General features: G+C 45.6%; 1 long non-coding RNA gene across 1 annotated transcript in view; it reads right to left on the reverse strand.

Annotated features, from left to right (window-relative positions):
* Positions 1-26,755, reverse strand: part of LOC143840550 (uncharacterized) — a 294,577-nt gene that overhangs the window by 195,962 nt on the left and 71,860 nt on the right. The window contains exon 4 of the long non-coding RNA XR_013232236.1: positions 25,200-25,353. This is a non-coding gene — a long non-coding RNA (uncharacterized LOC143840550). The remainder of the gene's footprint in view (positions 1-25,199; positions 25,354-26,755) is intronic.

Here is a 26,755-nt window from a genome sequence, read left to right on the forward strand (position 1 = left end):
GGGAGTGGGTGGAGGCAGAAAATGTCAAAGCACCTCGCCTCCTCCGGGCTTTCCACCGCGCATTCCCTGATTGCCCTCGTCCAGTGGATGCGGGCTAGGGTGGGGGAGGTCATTTTAGTGCGGAGGGATGTCAGGATTGTAGAATCTCTGCCATAAATTAGCCTGAGTTCCTCCATGTCAGTTATATTGCTTGGCGCCTGGTTGCCCCAGGTCCTGTATTCTTGCTAACCATAAAAGTGAATAATTTGTTTTTGTAACCTTATCACATGTTGTGGCCTCTCGGCTGAGCTGGGTTTGTTATCACCTAGTCAAGGCTATGAGAATGTATTCCTGTTTTAATTACACATGTGTCTTTTCTCTTGCTCCCCTCCCTTGGGAACTGTCAAGTTTTGAGCGGGAGAATTGTATTGATAAGCTGAAGCAAATCTGTACTCTAGTCAGATTTGACTTCTCAGTCCTTAGCGTGTAGTACTTTCCAATAAAGCTTTCTTTAATTAAGAAGCCTGTTGTGAGTTCTCTTCACATTTGACAGCACCTGCAGAGGCCTGCCCAGTGGAAGGAAGCCTCCTGGAAATACATGTCTGGATATTATTTCGCAGGGCAGGGGCTAGACCTGGAGTACACGACACAGACCTGGGTTAAAGAGGTTGAAATGGTTGTATGCTGATCCAAGGCCAACTGTTGCTTGGGCCCTGCCTATCTGAGGGACTGCGTGTCTCGTTATACCCACAGCAGGTTTCTTCACTCTGCAGGTGCTAATCTGCTTGTTGCCCCTAGCCCCAGAGACGCATGCCTGGCCTCAACCTAGCCAAGGCTTTTTTGGTGCTGCCCCTGACCTGGTGGAATGAGCTTCCAGAAGAGCTGAGGGCCCTGATGAAGTTGTCTCAGTTCTGCAGGGACTGCAAAATGGAGCTCTTCTGCCAGGTCTGGGTTTCAGGAACTACTGGGGCCCCTCCTCCTAGTAAGGTGGACAAGTTAGATTCCTGTGTATTCTTTTGCATGACTGCTCCTCTCTCTCTCCTTTCCTATCTCATTATGGCTTGTTCTGAATTGTGACCATTTCATTCCTAAAGCAATAAGCCTTGGGTAGATTTTATTCTAAATGTGCATGTGCGCACAACGAACATGTACAAACACACACACTCTTCAGCTAGCACACAACCAGCTCCTAGCACAAGGCTTCTTTGAATTATAGTTTTTCAAGGATATATATATATATATATATATATCAGGGAGGATGTAGAAGAGCAAGAAGGAAGGGGAGATGCACTACATGCCAGCAGAAACCTAGAAGGTGAAACATTTACATAAATCATTTTGCTGAGTTTTATAAACAAATGTCAAGGAAGAACACCAGCTTGGCAGCTCACCATTTATAATTACTGTAAATATATTGTAAGTAGAACACAGAAGAATTCCATTAAGAGTCATGCCCCATTGCAATGAAACTAGGAAGTAAATAAAGCTCAGGTTTTCTAAGAAGTAATTACTAAAACTCTATAAATGCTAATGTTATCTCTTACAGTCTGCTGAAGTATAATTAATTATCTTTGTTAACCAATTCACCTGGTAGAATAAAAATAGACCTGTATAGATTGTCCTTGTTAGATTTCAGCAACAGCAGAAGCATTGCATAACGATGAAGACAAAACACAAGATATCATCATCCACACCAAGTAATTAATATATTATACTAGAGGCAAAGCCTGTTGCACCCAGGGAAACAATAGGCACTTGGATGCACAACTGCACTGTGGCCTTCCTGGGGGCTGGCTACATGGCAAAAGCTCCTTCCCACCCTTGGACTTTTGAGGCCTCACCAGCAAACCTCAATGAACATTCTTGACCCAGGGGTTACCAGCCTCCAGGTACAGCCTAGAAATCTCCTGGAATTGGAGGTCATCTGCATTATAGAGATCAGCTCCCTTGGGGAAAATGGCTTTTCTGTAGGAGGGACTCTGCAATAACTCCTGGAGATTAAAGGGCTTGCTTGGGAGGATGCTAATCTCCAGTTTGGAGTAGGGATTTGCTGTAATGGCAGGTTATTTCCAGGCAAAAAAGGTCAGTCCCCCTGGAGAAAAGGGTTACTTGGGAGGTGGGATTCTCTGGCTTTTGATCCTATGCCAGGTTCCAGGTGGGAAACAAAGAGAAATGCAGCGTTGCAATAATTGCTAATGACAATAAATATCAAATAATTTATAAACTTGTCACAGTTTATTCCTTCAATGAAAATATTTAATTGATAGTAAAATTTGTTTGAAGAACTGTACACCTTTCAGTCAGTATGTTCTTCAGTTCAGTTCAACATCAAAGTAAATCAAAAACAGTTGTATGTTACAATCAAACATGAAAATATTGGCTGGCAAAGATCTTACAGAGGGTTTCTCAATTACTGCCTTTTTATCAGCTTTTCTCAACTTTTTTACCATTGAGAAACCCCCCCATAATTTTCCATGTTTCAAGAAACCCCAGAAGTGGGATCCCCAAGTCCCAGCTGGAGGCTAGCATCCCTGCCACTATTCAGGGATGCCAGTCTCCAGGTGGGACCTGGAGAACCCCCAGAATGAAAGCTGCTCCCCGAAATGCAGAGATGAGTTCCCTGGGAGGAAAGGGCTGCTTGGGAGATGGAGGTCTCTAAGGCAATGTGCCACTGTTCAGGAATGCCAGCCTCCAAGGTCTTGGGAGATCCCCTGGAATGACAGCTTCTCTCCAGACTGGAAAGAGGAAAGAGCTGCTTGGGACAGGGATGGAGGGGTGTTGTATAGCACTCCCCTCCACACAGAGAGAGATACTGAGAAAGAACACAGAAGATAAAAGTATTCCTCCCTTCTCAAATTGCAAACCTTATTAGCCATACAATCACCTCTCAATGCAGGAAATACCTTGGATTACTCTGAAAAGCCATTGGCCAGAAGGTCCAAATTTAAGACTAACAGCAGGGTATTCTCTGAGGCCAGTCCTCTTCCACCTAGCAAACTTGCAGGCAATTGGAGGTGGGGAGCTGATTCCATATTAGCCTTTTCTGGCTAAGAGCTCCTTCCTGATTGAGGTTAAATTACCAGGGCAAGCAATTCCTGGTTGAGGGCCATCTCCTGTTGGAGGAATATTTTCAGGTGGGGCAATCAGGTAGGGAATGAGTTGTTTGCAATTTGAGCTGATTGGCCCTCATTGACAGAGCTCTCTCTCTCTCTCTCTTTCTCTTTTTAAGCCGTTTTGTTCTTAATGTTATATAACAACTTACAATATTGCATTTAATAGACATTTAAAAATATTTTAATTAATTATATGCTGAATAATTTTGAAGGATCTACAGTTACTGAAATTTATCATATAACTATAAATATGCAAACACATATCAAGATCTTAAAACTACTGTGGCCCTTTGCACTTCTTTATCAAAATTTTGTTGTATTAAATAGAATATTGTATATTGAATAGCTGAGTTCTTCAACCTAACAACAACACAGCAAAATCATTTTTCTGACTGAAAGTATTTCAGCTGCAAATTAGTACCTTTGGTGGGGAGGGGGGCATGAGGAAGAATTTTAGTATTAGAAAAAGATTTGCATTATTGCCTTCTTTCCTATTCATCTTTGTTGGGGGACTTTGAAAGAACATTTGAGAAAATGCTGTAAGCAGATTTGGCTAGATGTGTTACCAGGCCTACATTATCTCAACGAGTTCTATAGTATGGGAGCCACAGTATGGCTTTAAAGCTATAGTAGTACTAAACTGACCTTTCCAAAGGCTTAATCTTTTTCCTGCTTCGCATCCTACTATCCTTGAAGATTATAACTCTCCATTATTTATCTAGTTGTTATTTCACCCTTCTCTTTTGCAAAAGGAATTCAAGGCATCTAACAAATACAAATGGGTAAAACCAGGCAAAAGGTAGGGGCCTTGCTGTCAGCTTCTCTTTGCTTCAGAGTGGCAAGCCACTGGTGTCATTTGAGCAGGGGAGGGGCAGCTGGCAGTGGGCCTTGCCCTGTTTCCCATTCTTCCAAAATAACTGACTGTTGATGTAGTAAAAAAGGGATGATCCAGATGTCAGTCACATGAAGCATGCCTCCAAAGAGCACATCCTGCAGGGATTTTTTTTTCTTGATTGATTAGAAATGCACGTACCATGAATTTTGCAAGGATACTTTTAAGGTTTTGTTTACATGTAACTCTTGCTATTCAAGCCAGTGAGCCAGGAAGATAATACTTGTTCTGCAGTCTATTTTCAGTCTAGCAACTTTGATTAATAGAAGAGGGAGAAACACCTTCTTAAAAAGTGGTCTGTTAACACTGTTGAAATTCTATGCACATCACCCTGATCTATCTGGAGGACAATGGTTAATTTATAGCTGTTTTTCACTTGGGTATAAGTTTGGTGAGCAATCTTATAAAAGTAATTTGTAATGTGAAATATTTCACAAGCTAAGGAAAAAGCTTGCTTGAGCTTGTATTTTATGCATTATTCTAATTTAAATAGCTTCTGTCTGCAATATAATGCAACATATTGCTTTGTGCATGCATAGCAATGGAACTGTCTCTGTGCAAAATGGTGAATGCATATTCCAAAGGAACCATTTTCTCCAGGTGAATTGATTTCTGTTGCCTGGAGATTAGATGTATTCATGGGAAATCTCCAGCCACCACCTGGCAACTGGCAACCTTAGATAACTACTCTGTTTGAACAGTGATTAAGAGAGAGGGAGGTCATTTGTTGAAGGCATAGAATGTAGTAGGGAGGCAAGTTGCTGATAAACATTTGCAGGTGAACTGCTGTTCAATAAAAGAGAGGTGGGCAACATGGCAGAGGAAAAGGTGGAGAAAGATGGCATTTGCCTGCCAAGTACATTAGCTACATGATACTAGTGCATGAATGGATGTTCATATTTAAAAAGATAATTTTTCAAATTAATCATTCTGGACATCACAATCATTCTTAGTAACACAATTAGTAAGAAAACCTTATATGCCCATACTGTGAAATAAATCAAGACCGACTTGTAGGAAGCTTCATCAGCTTTCACTTTATGAGCACTCATAAACTCTCCCTTCAATCATAGCCTTAAAAATAGGGTGTCGTAGATCACACTCATTCATTACATTACAGGTTTACTACTAGTAATATATCCCTCAAGTTAATTGCAGGAGCAAGAACAATGCTGCAACATTAATATTTTCTTATATCAAATTGGTTATCTAAACAATTGGGCAACTCTTCCTTGAGTTGGACTGATGTGTATATGGCATTTTTTTGTAAGCATAATACGTTATTGCGTACAATGGGCTCAAGAATCTCTTTTAAAAAGTGCAAGTACATGGAAGTCCCAACAAAGAGGCAGGAAAAGGGTAGAGCAATATTATACTGTTACTAGGGGTAAAGCCCATTGTATCCAAGAATACAACCGGCGCTAGAGCTTGGCAGTGAGAAGAGGAAGGGGAGGAGTTGTCTGTAAGGGCATGGAGTTGAATGTGTGTGTTGTGTGGGAGGTTGTGGTGGCGTGGTGACAAATGAGGCCATGGGTGTGGAGAGATGGGTGTCAAGAACCTGTGGTGTGGAATGTTCCTTGAGTGTGGGAGAGGACTGACCTTTGGGAATTGTGGCATAGTGGTTACAGATGTGCTTTCCAGAGCCATGTCTTCAGATATGAAGGGAATATCTGACTGGAGACTCTTCTTAGGGGAAGATTACATGGCAACCATTTCCTCCCTTCTGATTGGCCCCTCTGCACCTTCTGAAGGGGCCAATTAAAAGCACCTTCCAATTGGCCCCTCCGCTTGTCGGTCCAGGGCCAAGGGGCCAATTGTTCCCCCCCTTCCCAGTCTGAGCCCACCCCAACACCCCTTACTGTTTTATTAAGAGGGAACAGATAGTGTTGTTATACTTGAAATTGGACCTACCTTTAGTCATATCTAAGGCAGGCCAAAGAACCCAACAACTCCAAGAAAGCCAGCAGTTGCACAACAGAATTTTCCTAAACAGGGATAGTCAACCTGTGGTCCTCCAGATGTTCATGGACTACAATTCCCATGAGCCCCTGCCAGCAAGAGCTGGCAGGGGCTCATGGGAATTGTAGTCCATGGACATCTGGAGGACCACAGATTGACTACTCCTGCTATAAAAGGCTCCAAGCACAGCTATGTCCAGGTGAGGGGCAGGTGCATTTAGCCCATCAAGCATGAAGCATGTGTATGACTAAGAGGTGGAACACATCTCTTTAACCACCATATAATGCAATGGCGATCGTGACTTACCCCGAGCGCATTTGCTGCTGTGGGGAAGCCATCGCCTGAAGACTCGTGGTGGGGACTACAAGTCCCACAATCCTGTGAGGTGGCGTGCCTGGGGAACGCCTGGGAAGGATGGGCCATGGCTGCTCCTCCCAGGTTCCCCTCTGGTCTCATTTTAGGGAGAGGAAAAGGTCTCTTTCCCTCTTCCCTGCCATCGAGGTTGCCCACCCTCCATCCCTTTGTTTAACGTTCAACAGCTAAGAGATGGGCAGATAATAATGGTAGAAAAATGTTAATGTTTGTTAATTAAAATAAAATTGTTCATGAAGGTTTATCGTCACAACTTGCAGTATTAGGGCATGGGGGAGGAACCATATATGAACAGTCCCAACCTGTGTGCAGGCCTGCTCTAGTTAGGCGGCCTCCCTAAGAGGCTGTGGGTAGGCGGAGCCGGGTGGCCATCGCTCATGGAGGATGAGCCCTAATGGCAGACCCGCATTTCCGGGTGGCTCGGGAACTCAGCAGAGGTTCACGCCTCAACGAGTTCTCACCTCCCTGACATCCAGCAGGTCATTGGGGGCACGGGGAGCCCGGCAAGGTGCCGGAGGGCCCCAGGCATGCCTGCCGGATTAATAATAATTGGCTACCTTGTGGCCAGCAGGCCACAAGAGGGCTGGTTCCTTCACCCCCATGCTGTCCAACGCTTGGTTATTGTTATTAAAGTTGTGGCCTATTTTAAAAGCCAAAGAGCAGTTGCCTCGTGTCTTCTGTGGCAAAGGTATTCCCCTGCAAGGTAACACCCAGTTATTTCCTGGCCATATTTTAAAGAGATACATGTGAAACATTGTGGAACATGCACAGTGCAAGTGAAGTGGGGTCACTCATTTCTCATTTAGAAAGTGGTTCTGAAAAAAAGGAAAATATTTTTCCATACTCCAGCCATTCTTCCTGGCCTTTCCTCCATAGCATGGAGTTGGACCTCAGGAGCCTCAATGGGCAGCAGGGCTGCTGCTTCTTGCCTCAGGAGCTGGAGGAGGCAACCCCACTCCACTCGCCTGTCCTCCTTGGAGGCATTGGTGTCAGGGGGCGTACCTGGGAGGGATGGAGGAATCCTCTCTCTCTCTCTCTAGCATCTAGTCTTTCTCCTTTCCCTGTGTTCCCTTGTAAACATGAGACTGAAATCCTGAGGAGTGGAGGGGGAAGAAAAGAGTGGGGAAGCTTAGCATCTGCCTTCACTTTGGCCAAGTTGGGAGAAGGCTTTGCAAGATGGAATGGTAGGCTATGAGCTACTAACCTGGCTTACTGGAGTACAGCAAGCAGAGTAATTTGGATGGTCTGTCTGTCTACCTCTCTCTCTCTTTTGCTTTCTAATCTTCCTCCTGCCCTCCCCCTAAGAAGCATTAGATGATCTGTCTGTCATGCTCTCTTTCTCTGACCTATTCCACGTTGGTGGTGCAGCACTGGGCTGCCACTAGGTGTTTGGATTGTGTCAAGTTTCCCCACCTCTTCCTGGGTCTAGATGGGAGAGCATTTTCCCCATGACACCTGGGCTGCCCCAGATTTGTGCCTCCAAAGGAGGCAGCCAGGGGGCAAGTTTCTGCCACAGTGCAGGGTGGTGGGGGCCTATATTTTTGTTTGAAGAATGCGGAATTATGTAACAATGAAATACCATGTTCTTCAAACAAAAAAGGCCCCAGGCGGCTCCACCATGGTGCACAGTGTGGCAGAGCCACCTGGGGCATTTTTAGCCTTTCTGGGACACCATAGCTTGACTCTTCCCTTCCTGACAGCCCAGGCCCAACATAGGCCACATTGGAACCCAGGGCAAAAAAGGGAATGTGGATATATCCAACCAGCCACCCCCTGGCCTATTCCAGGTCACATAAAGATTGCAGAGAGGAGGAATGGTTGCCTGATAGGTGCGGGTTCATGTTCTGAAATTCCACACTTCCTAGGTGTGCTTGAACCTGACTTGGGTCAGGACTGTGGTGCACAAAGAGACCTCCTCTTAGGGCTGCCAGCTTCCAAGTGAGGCACTAAACCCACCCCAAACCATGAGATGGTGCCAGTTGCATCGCAACATGCAACAGGCCTTACTACTAGTACATATATATAATGTGAGAATCCAATCACCATTTTTTAAAAACTATATATAATATTTTTGTAATCCTACTTGTGGTTAGGAAGTAAAGCAAAACATTTTAGGTTTGATAAGCAAAGGAAGACTGCTTTTAAAATTAAAATATTTCCATGGAAACTCTGAAAAAATATAAACACCTTCACAAAAAATACAAAGCTGGATTCATTTAACCTGTCAGGCAAATAAGTACTTCACTTGACACATGAAACAAAGAGGACAACAGGAGGAATGGATAGACCTCGCTCTTAGCAGCGATGACAAGAGCACAGGCATTCAGAACCCATAATGGCAGGTGAGTCAGCCCCGTTACACTATCTAATCCCTGAAGTTCACCTCAAAACAAAAGGATCTTCTTGACAGTAAACTTGTAAGGTGAAGTCAAATGAATACTGTTCAATGAACCAAACAAAGCCAATCTACTGTGCAAGTTACAGGAAGGTTTCTTGCGCCGTGCTGTTTCTTGACTGTTTTCATTCTATACCGCTTGCTCCTGGAAGGCTCACAACAGAACAAAACAATCCTGACTGAAAATCTGCTCTTTCTAGCAGCCTCTTTTCTGTGGTCTTTTCTGTTCTGCACGAGCAGAAATCATTCCTTAAAAGTGCTGGCTGTTATCTGTTGCCAGTCATAGGCAGTGTGATATAGAGCCAGCTTGGTATAGTGGTTAAAAGTGGTAGAATCTAATCTAGAGAACCGGGTTTGACTCCCCACTTCTCCACATAAAACCAGTTGGGTGACCTTGGGCCAGTCACAATTCTCTCAGAGCTCTCAGCATCACCTACCTCACAGCAATAGAATAGACAATAACATTTGTTTGTTCAAATGTCTGCCCTTTTCATAAGTAAAGTGAAAGATGCAGAAATGCCAAGTAGATAACCAGAACTATCTCCTCAGCCTCACTTTCCCTCACTGTAAAAGTGCCTGAAATGGTGGAGCCTAAGAAAGATACCGCAATACTACCTTTCCCAGATTATCAGACAGGGACAATGCTTCATACACATCCAAGAAGAGCATCAAAGTTAATGGATAACCATGGATGCAGATTGTCTACTTCAGCTAGTAGCCACTCCTTGTGTGAGTGCAAATGTGACTTGCATTTATATTTTGACCTTTATTTATTGTTCATTTATTTATGTTTGGACGTATACCGCCGCTCCCAGCAAGCTGGCTCGTGGCGGTTCACAAAAATAATATAAACAAATATCCAATAAAACCCACATAATATTGATAATAATCCTGAAAACTATCCCCAACTGTATATAATATAATAATTTGGCGATACACAATAAAAATTTTAAAACTTCTCCCTATGCTTCAGGCCACTGGAATCGGTCCAGATGACACTCTATGATTGCAGTCGGTAAGTTTGGTTTCAGAATTTTATTTAGAATGTACATGGCTAAGAAGACATATAGCAGAAGTACCATATTTATACTGTCTGACAGCACAGAGCTCTTTTTACACAAACCTAATCCCCTCTTCCAACACATTTCAGGATTACTTTGTGGCCTGTTTATCATGATCAAAATTGCTCGTTTCAGTTTGCTTCCACTTCAGTGATTTGGTCCATCGTAACCTATGGGGATTAGGTGTAGGTTAAATATTTGCTCTCCGGATTTATGACCATCAGATGAAATGTTAAAATTATGTTGGCTTCTTTATGCTGAGCAGAGTTAAAGAATAAGAAATTTACTATGACAAAGACAGAGGGAAAAGGCATATGAATTATTTGCTGTCATACGACAGGCCCAGCTGTGATGAAGTGATCTTTGTTGAACTAATTCCAGAGAGGCAACTTCTATTATATTGAAATCTAAATTACAATAAATTGGTAGGAAAAATATCTTAAAAGTACATCACATCAAAATGTAATGTCAGGCAAAATTGAATTTCTCATATTTGTCATTTGAGTATCCACTTGCTGGTTTCTCAGGTTTTATGTTTGATACTAGGAGTAAAGCCCGTTGTATCCAGAAATACAACGGGCACTAGAACTTGGTGGTAGGAAGAGGAAGGGTACATTTGGCCCGCATACAAGGGCATGGGGATGAAGAGGTGTTTTGTGGAGGGGTTGTGGTGGTGTGGTGGCAATTGGGGGCATGGTAGTGGTGGCATGGGTGTGAAGAAAGTGTAGTAGGGAAGATTGGATGGGAATGGTTGCTGGCTTCAAAGGGGCTGGGTGGCAGAGGTTGGTGGGGAGGGCATTTGCAGAGAGGGGGATTGCAGGGCAGGGCAGGGCAGCATACAGCTGCCAAGTTGCCCATCTTGGTGGTCATGCCAGCATTTAGTTAAAGTGCTCCGGGGTTTGGCCACGATAGCTGTGTTCCAGGTGAGCTTGGTTGGGGAAGGTTTTGGGGAGGGAGATGCAAGTGGGAGTCAGGTTTGTTTCAGGGTGGATGGAGTGGGGGAAAGGCCTTCCTCTCCCCATAACAGACACCCTGAGAGGGAGGTGGGGCTGAGAGAGCTCTCCAATTTAGAGGCCACTGTACTGCAGGGGCTGGCAGGGGCTCATAATTGTAGTCCACAGACACCTGGAGAGCCACAGTTTGGCCCTAGAACAACCAGGAGGGTACTGGGGCAAGGATGCACCCTGAAATAATCTTGGGACAGACTTCAACCTCATTTTCCACTGAGCCATGGGTCATTTCCCACATGTTGCCAGCAAGCTTCCAAGGCAAGGATTCCTCTGTAATGGAAGGAAATTGGAACAGCCTGCAGGAAGAGCTGGGTCTCCAGGGGTGTTCTGGGCAGCATGGAGTGGAAATCCTAGCCTCTCCCATCTGTCTGTGATCCCCATCAGACACGAGCAAGGAAACAAATACCAGGGTCAGCCCAGCCCGCAGGTGGAGAATGTTTGCAAGCTTCCTGTCACTCACCCAGGACTGTGCCAATGGGGGCTAGGTAAGCAGCAGGCTGGCTTCCCCAATTACAGTACCAGAGATTTTACCCTTCAAAATATCCATTTTCTCCAGGAAAACTGATCTCTTTAGTCTGACTGTAATTCTAGGGGATCCCCAGGTCCCACCAGGAGACTGGCATCTCCAAGTACAGTACCAAAGAGTTCACCCTTCAAAACATCCATTTTCTCTAGGGGAACTGATCTCTTTAGTCTGGAACTGTGATTCTAGGGGGCCCTCCCCTCTCCCTGGCATTCCCCCCTGGCACTTTCCTCTGTTTGCAGTTTAGGCTGGGGCTGTCGAGCTTTTTTCAGCCTGCAGGCAAGCCTCAGAGTTGGCAGGAGGCAGCGTGGAGGCATGTGCTGGTGGCCTCCATGTCAGGCAGACAGGACAGCCTAGCAGCCAGTGTGCCTCAGGATCCATAAGAGGGGGAAGGCAGCAGTGGAGAGGGGGCGCTCCCCCTCAGAGAAGACTTGGGCTGGTTACCATAAGCTCTGTAGGCAGGAGCCATTGCCTCTGGATGGCAAAGCCAAAGAGCCCCTAGACACCCCTAGCAACTCACTCATCTCAGGAGAGGTGTCTGAGGGGCCAGAGACTGCAAAAAAGTGGCAGAATTGTAGGAAGATGGTTAGGGGCTGGAGTTCAGCAGAGGAAGGGAAAGTTCCTCAGAGATGTGTCACTGAGAGCAAGTGTCCCACTCTTCCTAGAGTTGAGGCCAAATACTAAAATCCATATCTGAAAGTGATTGACAAAACTGTGAGAGCAAAGCAGAAAGAGGCTGCCCACAAATAATACATTTTGATACCCCAGTGTGAAAGGAACTGTGGAAGGACATTTACTAAGAACTGGATATTTCCAGCTCCTGTGTTTAACTGTGGACTGACAATAAGATAAGGTAAGACCTCTTTATTACTATAGTAGAATGAATGTGGGAGCTGTGAGTAGACATTGCCCAGAGAATGAGGTTATGCTCCCTCAGACATTTGAAGAGCAGGTGGTCCACATTAAAGGAGAGCAATTAACTTAGGTGTTTGGGAGTAAGTGACTGAAATGAAAATGAGGGGCCTTAGGATCAGGAATTATGCGGCGGGGTGGGGGGGGGGGAGATAGGAAGCCCTGGGATCTTTGGACCATCCACTGTGCACTGCTAGTTTTCATCAACAGATGTCACCACCACTCAGTTCCTATTCAATGACCAACTTAAGTTGCTGTTCTGCCCTCTCTGCCCTTTCCACATTGTTCACTAACAGTGACAAGTGGATTCCTGGGCTGAAGCTAGCAACAGTTTTAGTGGTTTTGAAAGATTAAGTGGCTTGGCTGACATTTAATTAACTGGCTATTAGAAGAGTTGAAGTGCCCAAAGCACAGCATGTTTAAATTGGCTGTATTAGGATCATTAGCTACCTTTGATCATCTTTATCACCATCACCCATGCCCTCTCTGCTAGAAGTTTTCAAATTATAGCCTGAAAAATCAAGCTAAATTGAATTTGCAGTGTATATATCTACCAGATAAAGTCATATTCTTTTTCACAATTACTCCCCATGATCCATTCACAGTAGCTGAAGTAAGAAAATTGATTGACAAGATCGTTCCAGGTCAAGGAAGTGAGTAGGGCTGATAGGAACAACCTAGATACATTTCTCATGATTTAACTAAGTGCGAAAGAAATCAGACAAAAGAAAATAATAATGAATATATTCATAGGGAAGTCCTTTGAAGGCTTTGAGAAACACTTTATGACCCACCAAGACAAATAGTCCCACCAGCATGTATTTTGCTTAATAACCTCACTCTGTGGTGTCTGTATTCGCTTGGTGGTTGTGGTCACAATATAAGTCCTCTGTGGAGCCTCCGGTTGGTGACTTCATCTGGAGACTATGTCAGCCACTGTAGCAGAGTTAGGCTTCCCCACAGGATCCTAACTCTCCAGATGAGGTCATCAACCAGAGGCTCCATATGCCTTCCAGTGAATTTGGACACAGAGGACTTATACTCTCTAAGGGAGACACTCTTTTCTTGTGCAGTGAGCAGGACACCTGGCAATCCATCATGACAATCATCCCTACTGATGTCACAGAGTAAGATCCAAAGAGAGACATGTCTTCTGGTGGACACTTTAAAGACTTGAATAGAAATTAAGTACTCAAAGAGATGATTATCTGACCACTAGTTTAAAAACCATTCCTATAGAAAAGTTATGTGGCCAATCATCTTCCATTGCCCTTGTCTCTAATCTGGCTTTTCAGGGAGGGTGACTGAGATAGTGGTGGGGGACTAATTCCAGGTTTTCAGACAATTCCTCAGCTCTTAATCCTTTTAAAGATGGGCTATGGGATGCAGACAGCACTGGTGGCCATACCCCATTATTGTTCCTACTTGATTTTGATAAGTAAACCATACTATCTTGTTAAAACGTTTGGAGGCAGAAATAGGTACCAGGGGATATGTTTTGGATTGGTTTAAATCATTTCTTACTGACAAGACTCAAAGAGTTGCCATTGGAGATGAGTTATCTTCAGTGTGGTATTTATTTTGTGACGTTCCACAGGGTGCAGGCTTATCTTCCATATTAGTCAATATCTATGTAAAGTCCTTTAAGACAAGTCATTCCTAGTTGTGTAACTGGATACCATCAATATGCTGACAACAATCAGCTCTATCTCTGTCAAACTCTCCAAGCAGTGTTAAAGAAGTTCTGCACCACTGCTCTACTGCTGTGGTTAAATGGCTTGGAACGACAATATGAGTAGGATCATTTATTAAAATACCGATATTAAACACGCTTTCTGGAAATGAATGTCTCTGTGATGTACAATGAGGCACTTCCTCTGATCTTGGCGTGTGATGCCTCTCCTCATGGGGTGGGGGCCGTGTTAAGTCATAGGTTAGCAGATGGCCGCAAGGCCCCGATTGCATATTATTCCTGCACGCTTTCAGTGGCAGGGAGGAATTATGCCCAAATAGACAGGGAGGCCCTAGCCATGGTTGCGGGGGTGTGGAAGTTTCATGATTTTTGTTATGGCTGCTCATTTACCATCTTAACCGACCACAAGCTCCTGCTGGGTTTGTTCGCTCCTCATAGGCAGACTCCTCAAATTCTGTCCCCCCGAGTACTCCGTTGGGCTATATTTTTGAGTGCTTATAATTATGAGTTGGAGTATAGACCCAGGGCCATGATGAGCCATACCGATGCCTTGAGTAGGCTCCCGTTACCATCACCAGCCGATGACACTTCCCTGGCACATGGGGTCATGTTGCTGGAGACCTTGCCAGCCCCACCACTTCATGTGGGAGATATTGCAACTGCGTCCACAAAAGACCCAATAGTGGCCAGGGTTTTGAACTGGGCCTGGAGGGGGTGGCCGGCACAGGTGCCAGGGGACCAGTTTGTGCCATTTGCGTCAAGGCGTGCAGAACTGTCTGTCCACAAAGGGTGTCTATTATGGGGGGCAAGAGTGATCATTCCAGAGCAGCTGCGGTCACGAGTGCTGTCAGCGCTTCACATCAGCCATCCTGGCATGGTGTGGATGAAGGTGCTGGCCCGCAGCTATGTCTGGTGGCCAAAAATGGACACTGACATTGAGGGGTGGGTGCAGAAGTGTGCTGCCTGCCAGGAGCAGCCCATGCCCCGGTGCATTCAGGGGAGATGGCCAGGGGGCCCTGGTCTAGGCTTCACATAGATTCTGCGGGCCCGTATAAGGGGCAAATCTTCTTAATTGTCGTGGATGCCTATTCCAAGTGGCTAGAAGTGTTGCCAGTCCCGTCAATGACAGCACAAACAGTTGTCAAAGAACTGCGCCACCTGTTTGCATCACATGGCATCCCAGACGTAATAGTGTCAGAGAATGCTGCACAATTTAGGGGTGCCGAGTTTGAGACATTCCTGGCAAACGGACGTGTGTGGCATGTGACATCGGCGCCCTTCCATCCGGCGACCAATGGCCAAGCAGAACACATGGTGAGGAAAACTAAGGACTCACTGGCAAGGCTGGTGCACAGGGACTGGGGCCAGCGAATTGCAAGTTTCCTGCTAGCACAACATGTGATGCCTTGCGTGTCCACTGGTCGTAGCCCAGAAGAATTATTGATGCTCTGCTGCCTGACAACATTGCTGGACAGATTGCACTCGGATTTCGGGGAACCCAAGGTGCCTGGTGGGAAGTCAGGAGGTCGGGAACCAAGGACGTTTGTTCCATCTGATAAGGTGTATATCCAGAATTATGTAAATGGGCCTATGTGGTTGCCAGGGGAAGTCCAGGAGGCAACGGGTCCAGTGTCTTACAGGGCAGTAACGCCAGATGGGAGGGTCTATAGGCGTCATGTTGACCAAATGAGATGGAGGGTCCCCACAGATAGCCCCGTTCTTATGGAAGAGGCCAATGGACAGGATGGTCTGGCATTTGACCAGGGAACCAATCTATCAGGAGCAGATCTAGCACCAAGTGTTGGCAGTGAGGAGGCTGAGCCAAACTGCAATGCCTCAGGAGAGCAGGGCATGATTCCCCCAGACAATGGGGTCCCTCCACCAAGACGGTCACAAAGGGTGCACTCGAGACCTTAGTATTTGAAGGACTATGTTGAATGGGGGGGGGAGGGGTGTAATGTATTGAGTTAATTGGACAACTGTCCCTTTAAGGCTTTGCAGACAGTTTCTATGTACTGAGACTATATAAGTTGTGCATGCATTAATTAGTTGCTGGTTGTTAGGTGCCCCTGTGTGTTAATAAAGGGTTTTGTAGAATGTGTCTCTCTCTCACTATTTAGCAGTCTCACCTCGCTCCATTCCAAAGTTGAGAATTTTCTGCATTAGTAGAAAATTATCAGCAGCAATGATCAGCTCAACTCCATCAAAATGTCCTTCAAGTTCTCAGGCTTCCCAACAGGCATTGCCTCCTCTTGTCCAGTTTGCTTTCTTCCAATTTACCTGCCTTGAGTCTCAGTGGGAAAAGGAAACTCTAATCAAAGACTGCTCTAAGGGATATCCAATCATATGCTAGTGAACTTTAAAAGACACTGATAGGGGATATGTCTATTGGGACAGCAAGTGGTGAAGAAATGCATCCTTACATTCTACTCTGGTACCATGGTCAAAATAAAGGAATTAGCCTTTAGAGTTCTGCCTGCATGCTTCTTCTCAGAGAACCAGAATGGATGAAATCAAAAGATTAATTTTCACACTAGAACACAGTTTGTGCTAACCTGACGTAGAAGCTGGCATACCATAGTAGTGTCCACATGGCACCATAAATGGGGGAGGATTATACTTATTTTGTTGTTGTTAAGAAATGAGGCTTTGATATTAAAAAAAAAACACCTTCCTATTTTGGCTAATTATCCAAGTGTTTGTGTTGTTTATGTAATACTGTTTTAGATTTGGCAGGCTTAAGATATGGGATAATGAATTCAAAATTGTATCACCAGTCACTATATCAATAAGCCTTTCAGAGAGACATCCAGTATTAATACAGTTTAGTAAGCCAACGATATTTTAATTTCTCTAAATTACTCCCAAGGTTCAGTAAATAATAATAAAACCACCCTATTAAGCACAGTAACGCCTCATTTTGGAATTATTTAAATGATGATAACACATCTTAGACAACTGGAAAGGTTGTCTAGCTATATGAGGAATAGCTGAAAGAAAGACAAAGTTGGGGGGGAGGAGCATGGACATATTTCAAACATTTAACAATTATCAAAGAGCTGTTCATAGTTCATAGTCCCCTTGAGGCCCCTGCCCTTTGTACTCCAAGACCTTCAGATGCCAGAGAAAATTGAGCCAGTTTGGTTGAATGAAGGAGAAACCTCCCCCCCCCCCTTTTCCCATGAAGGCACAACTGACTTATAATGATTCCATAGTGTTTTCAAGGCACACTGTTTAGAGGCCGTTTGCCTTGGCCTGCCTCTGCGTCGCAACCTTGGGATTCCTTGGTGGTCTCTCATCCAAATACTGGCTCTGCTTAGCACCCAAGATCTCATTAGATCAGGCCAGCCTGGACTATTCAGGTCAAGGTGAAATTTGCCTAGGTCCTGTCAAAAAGGAATAACCTGCCCTGCCTGGTCAAAGAGAACGGTAATTTAGGCTTCTTTGTTTGACCCACCATAGCACCTCACAGCTATGGACATAAGCAATGGCCCAGGTTTGCAGGATAGTAACCAAAGTTCCCAGAATCTCCCCCAAACTACAATCTTCCTTAGTGAATAAATCATAAGCATGGATAAAGCAATAAAGAGACCTCCTGGCCTTTGCCATACAATTCTTGAACAGCCTGCTGGAAAAACAGAATCCTGCCCCCCCCCCCTTCTTCAACAGCTGCTGGGTACTGAAACCACTAGACCTTCCTTGTCAATACAGAGAATTTCTCCTAAGAACACCTCCCTCAAATTCTGTAGGTCTATTGCAGAGGTCATTGTTATTGTGCTGAGGGAGCAGTGGGCACAGGGCACTGCCACACACTAAATAATGCATTTCACTGCACTCGTGACAGTTTGCAAGTGGATTTTGCCATTTTGCACAGCAAAACCTCGTTGCAAAGTGCACTGAAAGTGGCTGAAAAGCGCATGATTTTGTGTGCGGCAGTGCCCTGTGTGTGTCCACTACTCCCTCAGCACAATCACAATGACCTCTGCACTAGGCCTACAGAATTTGAGGGAGGTGTTCTTAGCATGTTTTAAAATGTCTTCAAAGGTTGGAGGGAAATAAAATGTTCTCCTAGTCATGGTCTGGCCACCCATGGGCACACCAGGGTCAATACTTGCAGCCATACCTTTATGATAGGAAGTATAATTATTTGAAAGTCTGAGTCATGCTCAGTGCGTAGATTATACAGACATAATTTTTAAAACTACCACACTCTGGGTGAGTTTAGGTGGAACTGCTTACTTATTTTGATTTCATGCTGATTTAGATTTTGGTAATTTCAGCCGGGTAATCTTGTTACATAAGTTCCCCCATACAAAACACTTCAAAGCGCTTCAACAACTTTGTTTACAAGAACCCCATACTGAGATCAATATGTGCCTCAAATTCAGCCAAATGTGCAGTTTGAGTCCTGCCATCTAATTACTGGTAGTGTTTGCTACACACTCACAGAGCTGATTTTTTAAAAAAGACCAGCAAAGAAGGTAATAACAGGACTGCTGCAGGCCTGAAATACAATATTTATTGTCTCTTGCAGTGTTGATTAATGAATTAAAAACTGGGTTAGACTTGAAGATCTGGGATTGGGCTTCTTGTGTGAATGGGTGATCAATATAAGCAAAATGATTTCCCCTTTTCTCTTTTTCTGCTTTTTTAAATTTTGGAAGAGTAACATGCATTTCTAGTTGATCAATACTAGGCTTGCTGCTGAAATGAGTAAAAACTGGAACACAGGCTGAATATTACAGTTCTGTCTCTCCTAGGCTTTCTACCCTGGTCCATGCAATGGGCTGGATCCAGAAGATTTTTGTGGAGAATGGCCATAGGCCATTTTTATCAAGTCCCCTCTCTCTGAGCAGACTTCAGTTTTTCCCCTTACAATGTTCTGGGAGGGCAGCTGGGGATGTGGTGGGAGGGGGGATCTTTTGAAGTTATTTTCCACTGGGGGAACTCCTTTCTGCCAGTAGAAATTTCTGGTGGATCCTTCTAATTCTTCTTGATTGCAGAGTAACACAACCACACAGCAGGGAAAAGATACAAATCAAGAACTTCTTACCATCATCCAGTTACACAATGCTCCATAATTGTGAAGGAAAAAAGCATACAGGTTAGGCATCCACAAGTTCAGATGTTGTATGTGAGTGCCCAAGTTACACTATGGGTTGGATCCTGCTAGCTTTTTATCAGCAGAAAAACTGATTGGATCCAACCCATTGCTTGGTTTCCACATAGTTGGAAATATCTGTTACATTAATCTGGGTGAACAACTTGGCTAGTTTTGCAGCCCACCAGTCAGGAAATAGTTTTTAATAACTCTTGAATAATGTTATTCTTCCTTTGTCATAAGAGTTCCAAATTAACTGCTCTTGCTTCTGACATGGAGTCAATGTGTTAGGAATTCTCCATTGTTCCATTCTTATTTCTGGCTTTCATACACAGGACAGTTGCCACTGTCTTTGGTTCACTAGTATAATCTGTGTTAATGAGGCCCAGGTTTGTGTTAATAAAACAGATAATTAGAGGCCCGGCATGGCTCAGGACCGCCATTGACACGGAGAGAGTGGCCAGCTGAGGGAGATGTGGGGGAGGAGAGTGAGGAGTCATAAGGCTGGGAAGGCAGCATGGCACTTCATGATTGGCCGGCTAGGAGGGAGATGGGCGCAGGCGCAGGCTCGTGCTGATCTCCCTCTTGCCAGAGTGACGCGGTTGTGATCCCCACCCTTCCTCCCTAGTTGCCTTAGGCATAAGCCTGGGCTGTTGGTTGGCTCAGGTCACAGCACAGTCCGGGCTGTTATGGTTGTGAAATGTTCCAGTCACAACTTGTGGGTTGGCAGGGGGCAGAGCCGGTTTGGTAGGGAGAAGGCCTTGCATGGTGAACTCCCCAACTGGGGTCCTCTTTAAAGAGGTGGCAGGCCTGTTAGTGGGTGCTAAACCCAGCTGGGGGAGGCACACGGGTCTGGGAGAGCTTTGCACCTCCTCCAGCATCCTTGGTTAGGGATGGCAGTGGCTTACCGGGTCCAAGTTCTCGGCTGGGAACCGGATAGGGTCATACAAGCCGCTGTCTGGGGGTTGCAGCATTCAGCTGACTACAAAAGGTGGCTCCCAACCTCCTGCCATGCCAACAGCCTAAAGGTGTTGTGTTAAAATAAAGCTGTGGCCTTATTAATGCCAAGGCATGTGTGAGCGTCTGGGGACGCCCTCCCTGCAAGTCAACAAACATAATAAATAAATATGGCACACAGAATCCTTCGTTTCTCAGGAGATGCAAGACTGGATGAGAGAAGTAAACTATTGTTACCTATTTACAAGGATTATGTTTCACTCCAAGCATACTCAACCTGGTACTGTGCAGTTAGATGTGACTTCCTTGGCATAGGTTTGAACCTGGATTTCAGTGTCTGGACCCAGAACAGTATTGTGAATTCCTATCTGCAAGGCAAGCCTGGATGTTATCTTTTCCCTCTTAATAAAACAGTAAGGGGTGTTGGGGTGGGCTCAGTCCATGATGGGGGGGGCAACAATTGGCCCCTTGGCCCCAGACTGACAATTGGCCCCTTACCAGGACAGACCAAAATTCCATCCAGCCAGGGGCAATCTGGAGAAATGGCTGCTAGTCTGCTCCTGACCACCAAAGGGAGAGGAGGTCAGTAGGGCTGCCAAGGGGGGTGAGAACACAGGCTGTGCCAGCCCTTTTTGCCCCAAGGCTGTCCTAACTGTCATGTCCAACTGCAAATTCCCTCAGAACCCTGACAGAGCTGGCAGGAGGCTGCAGAGTGCGCTCCCTCCCCCCTCCCTTCAGGCCTACTGCAAAGGAGCCTCTGACAGGCCCTGACTAAGGGGAGGAAGGCATTTTCCTTCAGAGAGCAATGCAGGGGAGCCTGAGGGCCTTCCTTTTGAGTGAGTTTCCCCTTCTGCCAAGCAGTTGGCTGACAGGGAGGCCACAGAAAAGCCCCTTCTCACTTAAAATACTGCTCTGGCCAGCGGTTAGACACAGCCAAGCCATGTGTCTTTCTTCTTTGCAATTCTATGCAGATCTGAGGCTACTGCACAGTGTTATTCTGCAGAAGAAACTGGCTCTTTTGTCTCCTGTTTCATCTGCACAACAACCCTGTGCAGTAGGCCTCAAGTCTTTCAATTCAACAACAACCTGTGTGGGAGGACTTAAATGTTTCTTGTCTACCACAACCCTGCCCAAAGTAGCCCTTTCTGCCTGGGGAGCTCTCCAGGCCCCACCTGGAGGTTGGCTACCCCTGGGTTGGAAATATTCCTGGAGGTTTGGAGGTGGGACTTCAAAATTTTACAACGCCTCAGAGTCCAGCCTTCAAAGGAGCCATTTTTGCCTGCAGTTGGTAGGGAGAGGTGCAGGTGTGTCCCTCCTGGGCTTTGGGCTATGGTCAGCCCTTACCAGCAACTGTTTGTATTCTGGGGCGCAGACAGGCAGGCCAGCATCAGTCCTGTGAGTCTGGAAAGTGCAGGAAGATCTAAATAAATATTTACAGCCTGAAACTGTAAATAGCAAACAAGTTAATGGCTGGGGACACATGGTAACTGAAATCACTTTTTGGCCTGGCAAATAACCTTGGCCTGGCAAATAAAAAAACAGTATAAAAAAACTTACTAAGGTCAAGACTGCTGTGCACAGAGAGTCTTCCTCTTAGGGTTGCCAGCTTCCCTGTGAGGCTCCCTACCCCACCTCCCTATGGGGAGATAAATGGAAGACGATTGGAAAATGCTTTGAGACGCCTGAGGCCTGCTGGGTCACTGCGGCCCATTCCCAGTTCTCTCAGACCTCTCACAACCCCACATACCTCACAGGTTGACTATTGTGGAGAGCCGAATGGAAAAGGTGTTTGTAAACCGCTTTGAGACTCCTTTGGGTAGTAAGTAATAGGGTACAAAAATCCGTTCTTCTAAGGAGCCACCATGAAAGAAGCATGTGGGCACATAACATTTTATCAACAGTGAAAAAATGGAAAAGAAGGAACAGGGTGTACTGTGTACTGTGACTACCCCATGTGTATTAGGGCAGAGGGGCATTTGGGTGTCTGTGGCCTAATTTGGTGTAGCCAGTTTCACATAATGATTAGGAGTGCAGACTTCTAATCTGGCATGCCAGGTTCGATTCTGTGCTCTCTCACATGCAACCAGCTGGGTGACCTTGGGCTCGCCATGGCACTGATAAAACTGTTCTGACCGGGCAGTGATATTAGCGCCCTCACAGGGTGTCTGTTGTGGGGAGAGGAATGGGAAGGCGACTGTAAGCTGCTTTGAGCCTCCTTCGGGTAGGGAAAAGCAGCATATAAGAACCAACTCTTCTTGTTGTTCTAATTCACACAAGTAGGGAAGTGACGCAGAACTGGGAGGAATTGGTTGTCATGTAATCTTCCCCTAAGAAGAGTCTCCAGTCTGATTTTCCATTCACCTATCTGAGGACGTGGCTCTGGAAAGCTCATCTGTAACCACTATGCCAAAATTCCCAAAGGTCAGTCCTCTCCCACACTCAACGAACATTCCACACCACAGGTTCTTGACACCCATATCTCCACACCCATGCCCTCATTTGCCACCATGCCACCACAACCTCACACACCACACACACATTCAACCCCATGCCCTTACAGACTGGACAACTCCTCCCCTTCCTCTTCCCACTGCCAAGCTCTAGTGCCCATTGTATTCTTGGATACAACGGGCTTTGCCCCTAGTTTGACTATATTTTGCTCTGAAAAAAGTGAAGAATTGGTCTGACTCTGGATGGGATTTTGTTTTGCATTGTTTCTTCTGCTTGCTTGACTCTGGGGGAAACTGCTGAAAAAGCATTGTGTAAAGCTCTTTTCTTCCCTTGCAGATGATTTTTTCTTTAAAATGTACACATTGCTAGGTGGAGGGATAGATTCCAGCACGTAAAGAACACACACACACTTGCTTAAAATCTTTGACATAAACAGGGCCAACTTTTATTGTTATTCAAATGAACCTAGGAACACAAATGGAGTGGATCCAGTACAGCACTAAACCCCATGCTGGAGCCAGCAGACCCCCATGCTGCCAGCATCCCCATGCTAGAGCCAGCTGGAGCCAACAGACATGTGGAGAGGGAAACCCACCAGCTGGCCTGCCCGTGGGGTCCAGTCCAGCTGCCCCTACTTATCAAGTCCCCAGGAAGGTAAAGCGTAGGAGAAGCCCTACAGGCATCACCTTCTGTTGGAGCTCCTCCCAGCCATTCCACCACTTAAGGCGGCCAACTTTCTAGCCAGGAAGTCGCTGCTGCCCAGCACATGTGCAGCCTCTTGTGGAGGCACAGGCTCTGCCTCAAAGGAACCACCCCCACCAATAACCACCAGCTATGACAAATCCTTTGGGAAACAGCCTCTTGGGAGGAGACTGTCCAGGGCCCTGTCCATCCAGGTCCACCCTGATTGGCCCTCCCCCTCCAGCTCCCACCCTCCCTCCTTGCCTGCTAGAAGCCTTGTGGTTGTGGCCTCCATTGTTGCCCACGAGGAGAGAGGCAGTGACAGGGCTTTGCAACCCGCTCCTGTTGGGAGGGAGCCGGAGGGGAAGTTTGCAGTCTCCCTGCAGGCCGCAAAGCCCTGTCGCCGCTGGCAGGGGGGACTTTCCACTCCCTTTAGTCCACTTTGCAGGCCAAAGGGAGCCGCGGCCACCCTCTCACGTCCTTTTGCCTGCTGCCCCTTTCAAAGCCCATTTTAAAAATTGGCTTTGATATTAGTAAGATAAGAAAGCAGGAACTGTGAAATATGAAAGTACAGACAAGTCACACAATGAAACAAATCAGGGTGGGAAGCCATGAGCAGTGCAAGAGGGGAGCAGTGAGCAATGCTGGGTGCCTGCACTGGCCATCTTTTAAAGGGAGACGCACCATACAAGCCCACCCCTGCCAGAAATCATGTGGCTCCTCACAAGTCGCATAGCTTTGTCCTGCCAGTCTCCAGATGAGGGGACGAGGCTTGAGTTCTATATTTGCCCCTCCACCAGAGCAATGGCAGCCATGGGCTCAGGGCAATGGCTGCACTTACAGAATTTCTGCACTGAGCTTACGCACACAATATTTAGCCAAATAACTTGTTCTGTCTTCAGACCCACTCGTTTTTCATCAAAAAAAATCATTGTGCCTTAACACACACACACCCTTGGACCAACTCTGGACTCAGCCCCACGCCTTGCTGGGATTCCTGAACCATTTTCTTCTAAACATTTATTTGCACAACATACTACTCTTTTTTTCCTTTTTGATTCGAGAAAACTGATTTGCCATCGTTTTCTTTTTAAACAAAACTGATGAAGCACATAATAAGCCAAAGTGAGTTAGAAACCTAATTCATTACATGAAGAAAAAGAGCTCAAGGAAAGCTTGAAAGAGTGCCCAACTCTAAAATATAATTTACAAATGAGAAACTGGGAAGGACTGGTAGGCAATATCTCAATATCCCCTCCCCCACTATTTCCTCTTTTCCTTCTCTAAACCCCTCATAGCCTCTTCTCTTTGTTTGCTTCATTCCCACCCACCTACATTTATCTGTCTCTGGCTCTCCCTCCTTCTCTTTTCTTGGCAGCCCCTGTCCAGGAAACCTTTGGGCATGTTGTGCAGGCAGAACCAAATCCAATTATATGTTGCAGGTCAGGCCATAGCTGGTTGCATGGTAGGAAACCTGCGAAGATTTGCAGAGGGCACCTCAGTTTCCTCTGAATCTAGGGATGGGCATGAACCAGGAAAATGCAGTTTGAGATGTTTCCTGGTAGATGCCATATCAGGTCCACAAACCATGGACCATCATAAATCCTTAAGAACTAAATGGATCAATTTGTTTTTTGAGGCTCATGATGCATCTTTGTATTCTAGAGACAACAAAATCAAAGGGGCTCTCCAGCTGACTCTCCTCTACCTGCTCTCTATGCACGGTAAGGATTGGATTTATGGGGTTCAAGTTATGCCAATAAGGTGTCCCCATCCTCCACTGGAGGAGGAAACAGTAACAAAAGCAAGGACACTAGAAACCCAGCAGAACACGATCAGTCCCAGACAATCTCTGCAGTAGAAGGGAGGGGGTATTTTTGCACGCCCAGCAGAACCAGGGCAGCCAAAGAGTACCAAACAGAATTCAGTGCCATTATGACAATGGCAGATCAACAGGACTGATGTGAAGCATAGAACCACTCTCCAAGCAAGAGTTTTTGTTGTTGTCGTTGCAAACTTATGAAAAATAACACAAAATATTTTGTTACCAAAGAACTTGCTAAAACTCTTCTGCTCAGTGAGTCTTTATTTACTGCTTACCAATGTCTCTTCCTTCAGTGGTAGTCCACTGGCTTCTTTTTGAGGTCTTCAGAGACGTTCCTATAGACAGCTTCAGATCAACATGGCTACCACTTGAATCTTTGTTCCTGTAGACAGCAATGTAGAGAGCTATCTCTAGGTTTAGATGGATGCTCTGCAAGATAATAAGGTCAGGAGTGGAGTCATTGCAAGATAATAAGGTCAGGAGTGGAGTCGGGACAATTCTGGGCAGCTTATCCCAGCCAAAGAAGGACTTATCCCATCCCAGAAGTTGCCAGTTAATAACCTGAGCAACAAATGGTTTCTGAGAGTTGGTGTTATGGCCAGGTCCCAGTTTGCCTCTTTATGGGCTGACAGAATGATTCTGGGAGGCTGACAGCAGTTAGAAGAGTGTGGGGGCGGCGGAGGGGGGACAGCTGAGAAATTGAGTTTAGGAATGAAGAAGACTGGGTTGTAAACTGACTGGGGAAAAAGGTCTGGAGTGGTAATGTTAAAGGAAAGAATATCTGCCAGGCAGTTGGAGCAGCAGTGGTTATTTCTTGTTCCTGATTCACAGCTAGAACTAAAAAAAGGTACCCTGGGCAGAGTATGCACTTACTTTGTTTATTCCATTGTCAATCCTGTTGAATTCAGATTGATTTGAACTCGGGTCTTCCTTTTCCTCCCCTCCCCATTGAAACAGGTAAGTGTTCTGCATGTGGTTAGGGTAGTTCAAAAGAGGGGGGCGGGGAGCCAAGCCTCTTTCTTTCTTTTCTTGAAGGGGGGGGGAGGAGAGCCAAGCAGGGAGCCTCTTTCTTTTCTTGGGGGGGGGGGGCGGGGGAGAGAGGAAGAAGGCAGAGGAGGGAGAAAAAAATCCAAGACTAACAGAAGTTGAGAGAAATTAGGGGCTTCTCCTTTAAATGCAAGCTTGTCACATGGCCACCTTTGGCCAATCAGGGCATCTTTACCACAGAGGTTCAAAACAGCCTGCTTTCTCAATCCGAATCTTAAAATATTGAGGTTTAAAAGCAATTTAATATATCGCACAATAAAGGTAGGGTCACTCCGGATCAATTCTTCCTGCTGCAAAACGATAATTTAAATTGGCCAAATCAAAACGGAAATAGCATTCTGTGTAGACGGCAGGGACTGAATCGACCTGGGATTGGAAGAAAAGCTCCGTGCAGTTTACACCCAGGACTAGGAATGTGCACTTTGGAAGAAAAAAAGAAAGAAAGAAATCAGGGAGACAAAGACATCTGGTATTCTTGGTTAACCAGATCCCATATCAGTTTGGTATTCAGATCCAGGGTTCTTTTGGGGAAAGTGGAATTCCAATATCATTTGGCTCAATTTTTCCCTATGGGAAAACTTTCTGGAGAGCTGGAGAGAAAATTACACTTTCTGGAGAGAAAATTACATTTTAGTAATTTTTTAAAAAGTAAATTGCACCCAAATTGCAACAGAGCTGCTTGTGTCTGTTGTTTAAATTACCACCTATGTTTCAAGAGAATTGTACTTCTTGGCCCCCAGACACCCTCTGCTGTCTCCTATGGGGAGGGTAATTCCATGCTTTC

This window comes from Paroedura picta, chromosome 1 (assembly GCF_049243985.1).
Source record: "Paroedura picta isolate Pp20150507F chromosome 1, Ppicta_v3.0, whole genome shotgun sequence".
Taxonomy (NCBI): domain Eukaryota; kingdom Metazoa; phylum Chordata; class Lepidosauria; order Squamata; family Gekkonidae; genus Paroedura; species Paroedura picta.